General features: G+C 33.8%; 1 pseudogene; it reads left to right on the top strand.

The window, feature by feature from the left end:
• The first annotated feature begins 4905 nt into the window (after positions 1 to 4905).
• Positions 4906 to 12287, top strand: LOC149528494 (COP9 signalosome complex subunit 7-like; annotated as a pseudogene).
• The last annotated feature ends 3467 nt before the right edge of the window (positions 12288 to 15754 follow it).

Genomic DNA, 15754 nt, shown 5'->3' with positions numbered 1-15754 from the left:
GATCCTTTAGATGGTGATTAGGTTTCCAACTAAGTTCATGTTTTTATTGGGCTAGTCCTTTCTTCCTTTTAAAATTTTCCTTAGCGCGAGATTTTAAAAAAAAGGGGAGGGAAGGAAGATTAAGCAAATGATTTTATTCACCTATGTTACTGCACTGTTAGATTTCTTTTAAATCTACAGTTGTCGCTAGCTCGCCATGAGGAGATGTGAGAAAATTAAGCATAGTGAGTTGGCAACGTTATGACACGTGTACATGGTCATCGGGAATAATAAATCTAGCATCCAAATTACTCTGGCAAGTTACTAAGTTGCTGTCAGAATATACAAGCAAGTTGCCGATAGTGACATAGCGAGGATGAAATCAGTGCTAAAGGCAGTTGTTTTTTATGACCAAAAATGATTTGGAAATGCTTGGAAAATTTCTTTGCAGACTGTGCTACTTTTCCCAATGCTTGTTTTCCGGTGGGTCATTGCATCACTAGCCGGATAGTGCTATGTTTTACCGGTAGCGACATAACGACTGACCCAACAGTAAAAAAACATGGCAAAACCTAAGATAAAGTATGATTAAAATATATATGTGCATGCCAGCACATTCTACCAGCTTAGTAATAGATGTACCGTGGACCCACTTCCCAGGAATATAATACAAGGTTTTCCAACCATAAGATTGGGCCAAGGTCGAGGGTTGTCATTAGCTCGCTATGAAGAAATGCTCAGAAGTTAAGCATAGCGAGTTAGCAACATGATGGCCCACCATTGATTTTTTGAGAATTTGTTTCAAATGTATGCCACATGATTAATATAAAATCAAAGGCTATCACTAGCTCACCATGGGAAGATGCTCGAGGTATAATCATAGCGAGTTAGCGATGTGATGACACGTGTACGTGGTCACCCATGGGCCCAATCTAAAGTGCCAGCATTGAAGGAAAGATGTAGGTGGAGCTATCCCATTGGTTTGATTGCAAATATGTTACATAAAGAAATGAGCCAGCTTAGTTGTCATTACCAGATCGCAAGTTTTTCCAAGAATTGGTGGTGCATTTTTTAAAAAAAAGGAGAAGGGTGGTGACATTCTATCCTGCGCATTTATGATGAATGGAGATTTCACATGTGAGAAAAAGGTAGAGTATAATATGTAATATTTTCTCTTATTATTCACTACAGTCCACTCCAGCAAAGATTTTATTTTCTCTGACCATAGGCACCTATTGATCATTTCGTGATTAAGCATTGGTGAAGACGCGAAGACAGTTTCATATCTATTTGAAAGCAGTTGCAGAAGTTCAAAAGAGGATAACTTTGGTGAAATCAAGTAAGTATTCAATCATAACTTCTTTAATATTCCAATTATTACAATCAAGATGCCTCCTAGGAAATCATTCTCTAGGCAAGTTAATTATATGAATAGGAATGTCCATGATGATTTCTTAGAATTACTCCCAGGATCCACTACAGAGTCTACACAAGTCAAAAGATTAATTTCATTGAGTCCTAGGCTTAAAATTGCTGATGGATTGTATGACAAGGGGAACTGGGTAAGGGATGTAGTAACCAATCAAACTGGCCTTCTTTTGTTTAAAAAATGGTTTTCAGAGAGGAATTTGTTTGCCCCTCATGCTAATATATGGAATTTTGACTTGGGAAAGTTAGTAGTTACTAGTGTTTTCATGGACTATGACTTGGTAGAAGATATTGCCAAAAACTATGACCAAGCCATTAGGGTTGTGAGAAGAAGTGATGGTGTGCCTCTAGTATCAATTAACCCTGAAGAAATTAGAGAGGTTTTTCACTTAGAACCATTATCAGATTTCCACATGCCAATCAATTTGGTAGAATTGGAAAAGGAATACAAAGTGAAAAAGGATATAATTAGGGGAGGTGCATTAAGGGCACACATTGGTAGCATAGGAACTCTACCAGTAATAACTGCAGCCTCTAAAGAACCTTTTAAGAAGAGCCTTTTCACTTCCTAGGCTGTAGAGATATACAGGACCCTGTACCTTGTTCTTGGTGAAGCTGAGCAGGATTTCATGCCCATTGACCTCATGTATATGATGATTCAAATTGCATCTTTTGGTGTAGATGTCATTTTTTATTTTGCCTCCTTTCTAGCTGAAGAAATTCACATTGGTTTCGTTTGAATTGTGAGAGGTAAGGTGGAGAGAGCTTTTGGCCAATATTCCTTATTAATGCACATGTTTTTGTTCAAGGGGGTAACATATTTTGGTAATGAGATGAAATTAAATAGAGAAGAAAATGGGGAAATATTGCCAGTGTAGTTGTGGAGTGCAGATATGACTTGGGATGCAAATAAAGCCAGTTTTGTCAGATTTGATAGATATTTTGCCTCTAAATCGAGATGCCTATTTTTGTGTGATAATCCTAGGATCCCTAAAGTATTAATGAATCTCATAAGACCTATGGATAGCCCCCATAATTTGGAAGTTTCACACAATTGGGGAGATATTATTTCATACCCTGTTTCCACCATTTTCAGAATTTATGGTTTTAAAGGGAGCCCTCACGTCCTGCCTTACCAAGTACCCCTAAAGATAGGGATGGCAGAAGTCTTATGCCAACTAGGAGGAGTAGAGGAAATGTTCTTGTCAAAGAGGCAACTAGGGTCAATTTTCCCTACTTGCACAGTGGCCCATCAGTTTGTGATTACTAAACGAGGATGGCTCTTTTTGTACAAAATTTTGGATTAGTATATGATGGCTGTCTCCCACCCCCATTTTTGTGATTCTGAGGGATTTTTCAATTAGACTCTGAGGCATAGGATCAAGCTAGGACCAGTAAAGCATGATTCATATTACCCAGAAGACATTATAAGAAATGAATTTTCTTTACAAGAACAGGAAACAAAAAAAGAAAAATGGAGAGTTTACTCCCGAGTCCTAGAATTTATTCATTGTTTTGATCAGAATTATAGTCCTTTAGACAATACTAATATAGAGGCTAATAGAATAAATAAGCTCATAAATAACTTCCCTGCAATAATGGAAACCATGAATGAGAAGAAACAATTTTTTATTAATTCTTCTCCTGATAAGACCAGAGAAGTCATGAAGAGGTTAGCCTTCACTCCTAATATAGGGGTTGGTCAAATAATTGTACAGAAAAAACCTGGTTACACTATAATTCATAATAAAAAGGCTCCTATAGATAAGGGAAAACAAATAATGGGATCCACTAGTATAGTTTTAGAGAAGAGACCTGATGAGCCTAGCCCAAAGAGGTAGAGGGTAATAAGAAAAGGGAGACCTCAAGCTGAGGAATATTCACCCACCCAATCTCCTTTGAGAATTGGAGAAGAGTAGCTCACAGGTGAGCAAGTTGAAGAGATTGGATCACAAGGAGGTGTTTTTATTACCCAAGAAAAATTGGATGAAGGTAATCCTCCAGAGCCTCCTCTCCCAAGTTTGGATATGATAAGAGCTGATTATAGAGGCAGGGAATTGGACCCTAGATTAGAACAAGAAAGTCATCAATTTTTGACTGATGACAATTTTGTAAAATCAAGAGCTTTTCAGCAATTTGCATGGAGAACAAACATGAACATCTTTGAGGAGAGATGCAAAAGGATGAAGACAAAGCATCCAGAAATGGATGAAGCTTCCATAAAAAACTAGATAAAAGAAGAAATGATGAAGGAATTCCAGAACATTACTCCTGAAGAAGGAAGTCAAATGGTAAAGACCTCTAACATATTATTGTTGCCAAATTGGGATATTGTAGATGCTTTAATTTTCAATTCTGTTTCAAGAAAATTGGAATTGCAAGACCCAAATAAAAAGGATTTCCAAGGAACTGTATTCATTGAGGATCAAGCTACTTTGGTCAGTTGGTCATTGAAAAAAGGATCTAGAGCCACATCATCACAACCAGATGAGTCTGGGTTGATGGGCAACATACTTGTAAGAAGGGTTGCTAACACCTCCCATGTACAGGCAGCCTATTGGAATGTGGAGTCTTCCCAGTTTCTTTTAGCCACTGCTAAGAAAGATGAACATGTTATGTTTGAGTTACAAAGAAAGTATGAGACAGTGGTGGAGACATACAACAAAGAGGTAAAGAGGAGGATTGAGCTTGAAAATAAGCTATTGGAACAATCCACCAGGCCTAGAATAACCTATCCTCGTCCCCCAGTAGAACCTTTCAAGTCTACCCCCCTCATTGAAAGCCCAAATACACCCCAAGGACCACAATATTATAGTACTGAGGAATTTGAAGAAGAAAAGGCTAAACTATGGGCCTTACATATAGAGTTGGAGTCTAAATATGAAGATAAACTTAGAAAAGCTCTTACATATATGGGAGACAGAGTTGAATGGCCATTAATCCATCATTAATTGGTCAAGGTGATTTACATCTGGGAGGAATTAAAAGGAAATGATGAGGCTCTGAAGCCTATTGTGGACAAGTGGGTAAGAAGAGAAAAGGAAGGAAGTAACCTTTTTGTGTCTATCTGTTATAGATAATTCCCATGATCAGATTGAAAAAATCTTTGATATGGTTTTTGACCTTGCTAACTTTGATAATAAGAGGACACATTTACAGAAGATAGCAATAAATCATTTAGACAAATATAGGAGTCAAAATTTCAAATTATTTCCTCATGCCCTGGATAAGAAAAATAATTTGAAAAGCAAAGAGGAATGGACGAAAGAACTTGATGATGCATTCTGTTTAAGAATGAATCAAGTAGTAAATGAAACTGGGCATGCATGGTGGGCCACCACAACAGACGAGATGGTGAAAGCCAAAATATTCTTTGATTCTTTAAAATAGGATTTCATTGATATTAATAATATGGCTGATTATGTAATAAAAAAATAGAAGGACATTTTGCATTTCAGTTGGCCAGATGATGTCTTATTTGACAGATGGATTGCAGAAATGGCTTCTAGCGAACAGTTGGATGCAAATGACACTGACAGTGATAATGTGCAAGATGAGGGATTCCAAACCACTGATACTATCATTTCTCAAAACCAATTAGAAGAAGAAGACAAGAGAAACTTGTTACTTTAAGTTACAAACCTGAAACCACAGGATGCTGATACGGCTAGAGAAGAAGACAAGATAGAAGTTGTTCCTGCCACCCGAGATAAAGATGAAGAAAGTTTACAAGTGGAAGTTAATATGCCATCATCAGAGAAAGTTTCATCATTGGCTAATTTGGTAGTTACTTATATAGAGAAAACATATTAATAACCAATCAGCAACACAAAATCATATAACAAAAGTTGATTCACTTAAAAGAATGTTTTGATCTAGGACATCTTCTGTTACCCGCATTTTTTCTTTCTGTGAAAGGTGTATGTAAATATTCTTTGTAAAGGACACCTATCTTTTCTTTTAGCCTGAAGCTTGTTGCATCTCACACTATTTAAGTGAGATTCCAAGGCTAAAGAAGAGTTCAAATTCTAGTTTTCTAAGTGATATGCTTAGTCTGTCTTTGGTCCAAATTTTTGAAAGCAAGTTTATGATGTATTTTCTCTGTCGGTTCTCTGAGAATACATGAATATAGAATGAGTTGTGTTTCTTTCTGAAGGTCATTCTGAGTCTATTGTAAATGTTATACCATTTTCAAAGAAGATGAATACAAATTGTGAACTGTCCCCATATTATTCTTTCTAAATCTTGTCTCCTTTCTATTACTTGGTTTTCTTGATATTGCATAAGTAAAGGCTTGTGCAATTGAATGCAATCTAGTTAGGTTGTATATCTATTTATCATTGATGTTAATTCAATGGATTAAATAAAAGCTTTGATGAATGTGATAAGGTTTCTTTAGTAGTGGAAAGGATTTGAATGATGAACTCTGATAAGAATTACTGATAGAATTTGTTGTAAGGCAACAAACTAGATCTAAGAACTTGCTATAGACTCTGAACCCCAATGGATTAGGCACTGATCAAATTGATTCAGCTGAAGGAGAGATATATCATAAATGGTTATCAAAATGAAACATTAAATAAAACTTTACTTTTATTTCCTGTAGATCTTCAAAGTTGGCCAACACTTGTTTGAATGGAATGTTTTAGCTTCAGTTAGCCACTATTGTTAAAAACATTTGCAGATCTATAGAAGAATTCTTGGCCATATCTATTTTATGGGATGTGTTTACCAAGTTATTAAGAATTATGTATATGTTTGAGGATCTTGAAATGAAAATCAGAATGAAACTAAGAATAATCCTAATACAATTATTCCATTTTTGAATCATCCCTAGGTTTACCCACCCTGGTTTTGTAGAGCCAAAAGAGTAGAAAACCATCTGTGGTTTTGTTGAAGTTGGGTCCAAATACTTTACATATGCAATTGTTAATAAGAATAGGCTAGTCTTTAGATTGTGTATGTACTATCATTTTGGTATTAAGCATTTTGTCGCTTAGTATTTTTAGTACATTTTAAAACACCAACAACACCCTTCTCACTACTTCACAGATTTTGACACTTTAGTAGCAACAATATCAACAACTCTTTGCTTCTTGCTCTATGACTTCTTAAATAGAAGTCATGGAGTTACTTTTCCTACTCAATTCTTCCATTTTTTAATTTCAATTCACATGGATTAGGTAGGATTCATTGATTCTAACCCATATTCTATTTTCTCTTGAAACTTCTTGAATAATCCTTAGGTTTCGTCTTAAAATGGTTTACATAGGATTCTGTGCCTACAACTCATCATCCTTATCTTCCAACTCATTCAAAAAATTCAATGTAACCATTATGTCAGCTTAGATTTGGAAAATCTTCATCATTTGAAATAATGAAGTAGCTCAACACTATTGAAATACTGGTGCTCGACACATACTAAGTTACTTGGCATCAACTGTGTTTTTCCTAATGCTCGACACCTAAAGATCACTTAGCACCAACTAATTTTTTTTTTATGCTCAACACCTAATATTCACTTAGCACATGAAGATCACTTAGTACACAGTAGAAATTTCTATTACTCAGCTTCTACTAAAGATTTTCTTGGCTTCAACTAACTTTCTCGGCACCCACTAATGATCTTAGTTTAAGCTTTGCTGTCAACTTTGTTACAACTTCTTCCTCCAATGTTTCTAAGTGTGACCAACCTCTATATGTTTGATTATGTCATCAATACATTACTTAACCATTGTCTTAACTAATCCTTGCACTTCATTACAACATCATAACTCAAGCTAGGGAAAGGTGCTCTTGTTACATCTTATTGATCAAATACTCTTCATCAATCAACTAAGTGATGGTACTTGGATCTTATAAGAAAATAACATCCCTAAAAATAGTAGGTTTGACATCAATGAAAAAATAATGATTGAATACATTCTTTTACAACAATCTCCCTCTTTGATCTTCAACAATAATGAGCTTTTCCATCATATTTCCAACAAAGGTTTCTCCTAGGATCAAGCCTATGTTGTTGCTTATATTTCTGATTGGGGATAACTCATTTGGAAATTCTTTGGTGATAATATTCATATATTAGTCCAATAGGTTTAAAAATTCTTTAGGGCCTACATATCTCAAGGGTTTTACTTCCTTCACAACCTTGTTAGGTCTATCATCTTTAGGAAAAATTGTTGGGGCATAACATGGTGTCTTTTCCTCGTTCAAAGTTTTCAAAAAATGTTTTCCATCTACAGACAAAAAAATTGGATCTTTTTGTTCTTTTGCATAATTTGACAAGGGTAAGAGAGGTATCTTTTCACCTTTGTAGTTTATTTTATATGTATTCAATCTTCCATCATGGTGAGCCTTCACATCATATTACTATGGTCTCTCTAGTAGCAAATAGTAGGCATCCGTTCGAACAATCTCATAGAGTACTTTATCTTTGTACTTCCCAAGTTGGAATTCTATTGAAGCTTGCTCCTCTATGATAATTTTTTGTTTCTTTGTAAGTCATGAAACCTTGTAAGAGTTTGGATGTGGCACCCTTCTCAGCTTTAGTTTCTTTACTACTTCTTTAGATACCAAGTTATTCGTAGACCAACTATCAATCAACATTCTACAAACCTTGTCTCTGTTGGAAGAATGAATGCTAATGATACTTCTATGAGGGAGTATTGTAGAAATTATATGATTATCATTATGATATGTTACATTCATGACTATGTTTTTCATTGATGTCAGCATAACAATTTTTTGTGGTATCTGATAGAAGAACAATGGAAAGATCAAGTTGGTACAGATAGATCATTGAGTACTTTCACTAGAAAGGTTAAAGGGAGATACTCCTAAGTGTGTAGCATATGTAGCTAAACTTGGAAGAATAACATATTAAATCTAGAAGAAGTTATGCAAGTTTTGGTGAAGATTTTTTTTAGATAGAGCTTACAAAAGCATGTTCTAGTAAACTTGTTATATCTCTTAGCAGAATTGTTATCCTAAGAAACAACATTAAAGGCCTATAGAAAACATGTTGGTGATGATATGGCTAAGCTCACTTGTCATAGTATTACATTTATGGAAATTTATTCAAGTTACAAGGTATCTAATTAATGTTATTACTAAGTATAACATGTTCTTAATGAGGTGTTATAATAATTAATTAAGTTGTAATAGCTGACTCAAGGAATTGTTTTACAGATTTGGTATAAGGAAGGGCATTTTATTTGATTGGATATGATGTATTACTGATTACAAGAAGTATAAAGAGTTGAATGCAAATATAAGAAGAGTAAAGTGAAGTTGGAGAGAACTTCATTGCTAAGGTTTTATTTAGTGATTCGAGGTTGGATATTTGGATTTGAGGTTCATGACTTAGTATATAAGGTCTGATAGTAATTGGTCTAGTTGATAGGATAGAGAAAAGAGGATAAAGCATAGCACGAATAATTATTCTACAAGGAATGGTTGAGAGATCAATTAGACAATAAGTTTAGTGTTCTTGCCCTAGAAGCTATTTGGACAGTGGGTCCTTAGGTCTTCCACAACTCCTAACAAGGTTGGAATCTCCTAAAAGGCATTCAAAGTCTCCTAATAGGAACTCATATGTACTAAATGTGTTTATAGACTCCTAATAGGGCCCATCCTCTAACAAGGAATATATATATATATATATATATATCATTCCCATCGAGGTTTTCCCTCTAATCAAGCGTTTCCCTAGTTAACAAATCTAGTGTAATTGTGTATGTGCATCTTGTTATGGTTTTTTCTTACTTTGGTTGAATGGTTAAGATAAATTAAGGTTAATAAATGTTCTAATTTTATAACTAATTGACAACCCTCCTCTAAATTATCTTTGTGGACTATTATTTCTAGCAATTGGTATCAAACCTCAGGTCCTTGAAGATAAAGTTTAACAACTTTGGTAGATCTATGGAAACATATTCAGAAAGGAAAAGAAGAAGAGTCATCTACTATGTATATAAGATCTTGACAAAATAAAATTAGACAATTACTACTGAGAGTGCATTGAAAACTTGCCGCAAGGATGAGAGATAATTTTCATGTAAAACATGAGAACTAAAGAAGCACTATTGTTTTCACTTCTTGAAATGGAGTACAACTAGGTTAAAAAACTTGATACTTCTCATAAGATTTGGAAAGCTTTAGAAGTTAGTTTTGAAGGTGATGAACATTCTAAGAAATTGACCTTACAAAGTTGGATCTGTGCATTTTAAGATGCCAAAATGATGGAAGATGAATCTATAAGAAAATATGTGGGTAGAATATCAAAAATTATTGTTGGTGTCAAATCACAAGGAGGAACCTATTGAGACTCAAAATCGAAGCCTCGATTTTGAGTACCATTCAAAAAATCAAGCCCTATAGGAACTTTTAATGCATATGTACCTAGTTGTTCTTTAGAGGCCCATGAGGTGTTTGATGATTCTAACACCATGCATTCAATATACCTATGTGTTCCATGAAGATAAATTGTCATTCTGAACCATTTTGTGAAGTCCCATTTTGAACAATTTCTAAATCTGCATTTTTTGTCCAAGTGTCAAACAATGATAGGAGGGTGTGTTTGCAATTGAATATCTCAAACCCAATAATATTTCATGAACCAAAACTTTTGGATTATTTATCATCCATACCAAAGAACCTATGTTTCATATTTTAAGTCATTTTGAATTTGTTTGAGTGGGTTTTGAATCCCTCAAAGTTGGTCATTTATTGTTGTCGTGCTAATGTGATTTGTTCTAAATTTTGGAAGGCCCTGTTTGACTTTTCATAACTTTGACCCAGTTGAAAAAAATGAGAAAATTCCTTTTGCATTCTATTTTAGAGGTTAGATATGTACTATGTTTCAAATTTGAGCTTATGAAAAATTTGTTTGTTTAGTTTTCAAATGTGATTCCAAATGCAATTTACAACTTTTTACTAGTGTCAACAAATGCAGATTGGTCAGTACCCGTATTCATGATGTCATAGCTCTAAAGTTGTGATAGGTAAGATCAAATGGATTTTATGAATGCATTATCCTTTTAAAATACTTTAAGTGTACCAATTTTCAAATCTTGATGAATCTGTCTGCACACTTTCTCAGGTCCATTCTGTTTGCAAAAAATATTTTTTTGCCATTGGTCCCAGGTCTACAAATATGAGTAGCCCACTTTGACTACTTGCCAAATGCATCCTATTATTTTTTATGAAACCAAATCATATATTGATACTATCTTCATGAAAATGAACCAATTCCCTACTTTTGATTTTCTCAAGTGTTAGTTTGCCCAATTTCTAAAGCCAAAACAATACGTGATTTATTGTTTTCTAAAAAATTTTCTTGTAGGCACTTCCAAGAGGGTAACTTTGATAGTTAATATCCTTTGAACCCAAATTCTTCATGACATGATATTCAATAGGGTAAGAGTGTACAAAATAGAGAATTGGTATGTTCAATTCTAGAGCCCGATCAGCCTATGTTTTGGTCAATTTTTAAGGCCAGTTGAAGGACCTCCTAGCACAAAGTTGACAAGTTGTAGAAAGAGGTGAAAAAGAGTTTTAAAAGTCAAAAGAATGATACAGATTATTTCCAAAAAAATTCAAGTGTTCAGTAAATTAGTTTTGCATTTCAATTGTTTGAAAATGAAATTTTTTTTAGCTGAACCCATTTTTGGGGCTAGACTAATCTCAATAGATCAAGAAGATGTTTGGGTAATAAAAGATACTTTTAGAAGGCCTAAATGATTGTGATGATCAAATTTACTCATCAATCACATACTTTCATTTGATATTGAAATGGTTTATGGAGTTATGTGTACAAAATAAATGAAATTAGGAGTTGAGCTTATTCCAAATCACTGTGAGTTAATTTCAAAACTACTAATTAAGAACATGACCCAATAGTTACAGGGATCATGTCCATCAGCTTATTATTTGACAAGTCCAAAATGCCCACTTTATTTGAATTTGTGTAAGAAGAACTCAAAATTTCTTCAAAGAGGTTAATTCCTAACAATGATAGAAAGATCAATACCTAATCTGAGGTTATTTCCTGAACAAATCTCAATTTCCATACCAAGAGTGTATGATTGAACAAGTGTTAGCTAAAGCAAAAAAAACATCCCCAAACTATTCATCCTTTTTCATGAAAATAAATATATCATAACATGAATGGTTTTGTATTCTTTTGAGTTTCTTGTTTTCTATCAAACTTCATAATCAATGAAACAAATGTTGAGGGGATGACATCATAGCCATAGTCTTCACCAAAGACATTGTAGGAAGGAGAGGCATGCAAGCTAAGTTTTCTATTGGTACACTAACCCAAATGTTATGTGGAAGGGGAAATATTATAGTCACACATGAAAATTTTTTTTGAAGGAAGTAAAGAATACCAAAGGGTTGGAAGCAACTAGATTGATAATAAACACTACATTGATCCCTTGTTTATTTGCTTTCTAAAAGATTCTATTCATACCTAATATCTTGGAGCTCCATGAAATAGAATTCTTTGAATTTCAAGATCTTCTTCACTTGTTTGCACAAGGAACATGGAAATGATTGCAAAAAGTAATGCTACCCAATGTCCTTCATTGGAGCCTGATCGAATGTGCAAATTAAAGTAGTTGACAGTATTGATGTTGGTAGAGACTATTAAGGTTTTACCATATGATATCTTGATGCAACAAATAAATGTTTCAAATTTTCATGAGCATGAAAACTTGATTATCATTGAGTACATGTACTTGGGTATTGTAAAAGAAAATTTGGACTAACGAAGAACATGTTTTGAGGTACAAGTTGTAGGAAGAAGGGATTTGAGACTTGGTCAAGTTGTTAATATGAATCTTGATAATGAAAGTGTTGGCAAGGCATTCATGTAAAATAAAGACACCCATATTGATTTCCAAAGCTAAAAAATGAGGAGAGATGACTCAATAAATAAGTGGAGCTTTTCATTAATATGGATGGTGTTGAAAGGAAGGGAATTTCTTCTAATTCCTTAGTCCCACATTGGGGAGGAAAGAGATTTTGCATGCATTTAAATACTCTACACAACAAATATAGTGTCTTAAAGACACAAAGGCTTTTGAAGCCTCAACCATGTGCGTGGATCCCAATTGGTCAGATGAGGAAGGAAGAGTAAAATTTTGAATGAACATGCAAACCAAAGATGTTGACATCATTAGATGATGTGGAACCTAAGAATGATCAATAGGAAGACACATGGCAATATGTTGACATGTGGCCATCAAATTTCAAAGGCACAGGATGGCGACACATGCCAAATCTAATGGTGGTCACTATGTTGCCAAAGAGAACTTGCAAGGAGGTTAACCATGTGACATGGTGACCAAACTAGCAAGTGACATGTGTAAATGAGTTGGTAGTGAGGTGGAAAAGTCAAAAATTGACATGTGGCAGAGGCTTCTAATATGGCATGCTTCTCAGGGTGTTGATGTGGTAGAGAATGACACATGTCACAAGGTCATTATGTCGTGATGACATGGTAGAATACTCAATGAGATAGTGACATAGTGAGCGATGACATGGCATGATGACATGGCAAAGTAGGTGGCCAATGAGATGATTCCACATGGCACCCAGATGGCAGGGGTCAAATGATGAAGCAATAGTCAACCAATCAGAACATGACATATAGTAGGGCGGTCAAACCAAGTTTGAACTAGATGAAAAAGTAGAGGAAAAATTTAAATTGCATTAAATTTATTTTGTTTCAATTTTTTTCTAAAAATCATGTGCCTCAGAAGTTTTAAATAAAATTTATTTTATTGTATAGTCCAAACTTTGGAAAATTGTAAATTTTTAAATAAATTTAATATGAAGTGTAGTCTTGAGGTTATAATAGGAGCCAAATTTTTAAATCAAGATTTTGGGAGTTCCTAACAAAAAAATATAGGCATATTAATATATTGCTAGAACTAGGAGATGACAAACTTTTTTATTTTGGAGTTTTTTATGCATAGGTGGTCACTAGTTCAAGTTATGTAGGGATTTGTCTCAGGTACCCAATTTGTAGTTTCATTTAGTTGAGGTAGTTAAAATTCAATTTCTAGTAAAGTGACAAACTAAATAAACATAAAAGGAAGCATGAATGTGGTTATGGGCAAGTTTTATCACATCTAAGTAAATTGAATGAAGGTTTTATTAGCATTCTAAATGTTTTCAGATATTTTGGCTAAAATAATGGTTTTCATCATTGAATAAGAGATATTTCAAGGTTGTTACAAAATAATTATGAGAACTAGATCAGATCTCATGTGTAGAAAAAAGAAAGAGGTTTTGCATCTATAGTAGGAATTTTTCCAAGTGGACACATGTTGTCTTTAGATCAAATTTGGGAAGTCATTCCTCTATATCTTTCTCTTTCTCATTCTTTGTGGGGGTTCTAGTTTTTTACTATGAGACCATTATTGTTGTAAAAAGTTAGGGAAAAGTTAGGAGTTAGAAATTGAAGCAGAGATGGCTATAGAATTGATGAAGTTTGAGTGGAAAGATCTAGGATGTGCTAGTTCTAGACCATGAAGCTATGCTTTGGTTGTGATACCCTCTTCCCATCCCATCAATTTCTCATTCACGCCATTTTCTCTCTTGTATCACAGAAGATGTATATTGTATAGTATGGTTTATTACGTATCTTATGAGTCAACTTCATGCATTTTCATGTATTATTTCAAGGAAATCAATACAAATAACAACAAGTGTTGAGTTTCATTTTAGATCTTGTCTCCTTTATTAGTGATTTGTGATGTTTTATGATCTTTGAACAAAGAGTCTAGATCATAGTTGTAGCCCTTTTAGGTTGCATGTTGTTTCATTGTTGCTTATAATTCAATGAGTTATGTAAATGCTTCAAGGAAATCAATAGGGTTGTAAGTTTATTGAGGAGGATATCAAGTAAGAATAAGATTTAGATTGAACATTGATATCCAATTTACAAGGTAAATGGATAGATCTAGAGTCTTAACATGGCATCTATGTTTTAGATATCCAAAATGCATGAGAAAGATTTGTGAATTGTCTAATGGATGAGGCATTGATTAGCTATAGGATCATTACCTTGTTTTTTGTACTTGGTTTTCATCTACTTTTCCCACGCACATAAAATCAAATAAAATTCAAATCATCTTTATATTTTATGTTTGAAGAGCTAGAATAGAATGCCCTCACTTAGCTTATGAATTGCATTATCTTGCACTTAGCTATTGTAGATCTATGTTATTGCATGAGTCAATAGGAGAAATAAGGGTTTCATCTACTACTGATAAGTTTAGATTATATGTTTAATTGCACTGGTACCATATAAGTGAATCTGAAGCACACTCACCTAGGTTTTGTAGAGCCTGAAGTAGAAGAAGGGTCTAGCCTTATAATTGGCCTAGTTTCTAAAATGGTATGCTAAATATGGGAGTTTTCTACCCCTAGATGTATCTTGTTCTCATCAGGGTAATTTGAAACCTATAGCATTTTAAAACTCCAACAAAATGGCAACTCTGCTTAGGACTTGCATATAGAAGGAACCAAAATCCCTCGTATAAATTTAGAATCCATTCTTACTTTCAACTATGGATAGAGAAAATCTATAGTAAGATGTCTTTCTCATTTTCCTTGCTGAATTTTCATGTTCCCCAGTAGCCTTGTTCATTGAAAACAGTAGTTTGACTGAATTGAAGAAATTGTAATATCAAAGTCACTTGACATTTTACCAAATTGTTGTTAGATTACAAAGTTATACTACTTTCTTCAACTTGTCAAGTATTTGGCATTCCATCTTGTTGACCAGTATTTTTCACATACTTGTTATAAATTTTGGATTTTCTTGTAATTTTGTACAAGATGATATATTCTTTCTTACTACATGAGTGGCAACTCGAAGTCAAATCTCTAAACCAGTGCAATTTGAGATTCATGACATGATTGAAAGATATAGTAGTTGGAAAGAATTATGAAAGATTTTATCTATAGTTCTTGGTAATGGTTGAAGGAACTATGTGGTGTTTAGTTGCAAAGAGATACTAAATTGTAGAATAAATCTAAATCTATTGTTGTTTCTAGCATCAAAGTTGTTTGTAGCCACCACAGATTCAGGTATTTCTATTTTCATGAGATTTTTCTTTCATGAAAATAAAATTATTTAGAAGTATTCTCCATTTGATGATCAAAACTACGTATAAGATAATTTTTTTAATAAGTTTTCATATTCTTGAATTCAGATTTTGAAATGAATATGGTTGAGTATGAAAACTAGTAGAGAGAGCAAATATTGTTTTAGTTTTATTAAAAACTTGTTGAGATGTGTGTGCAAGTTCTATGATGATAAAACTTTGAG

Source organism: Cupressus sempervirens, chromosome 11 (genome assembly GCF_028749045.1).
Source record: "Cupressus sempervirens isolate cs-2001-9-10 chromosome 11, ASM2874904v1, whole genome shotgun sequence".
NCBI classification, from domain to species: Eukaryota; Viridiplantae; Streptophyta; class Pinopsida; order Cupressales; family Cupressaceae; genus Cupressus; species Cupressus sempervirens.
This window is presented reverse-complemented; position numbering and strand designations above follow the sequence as displayed.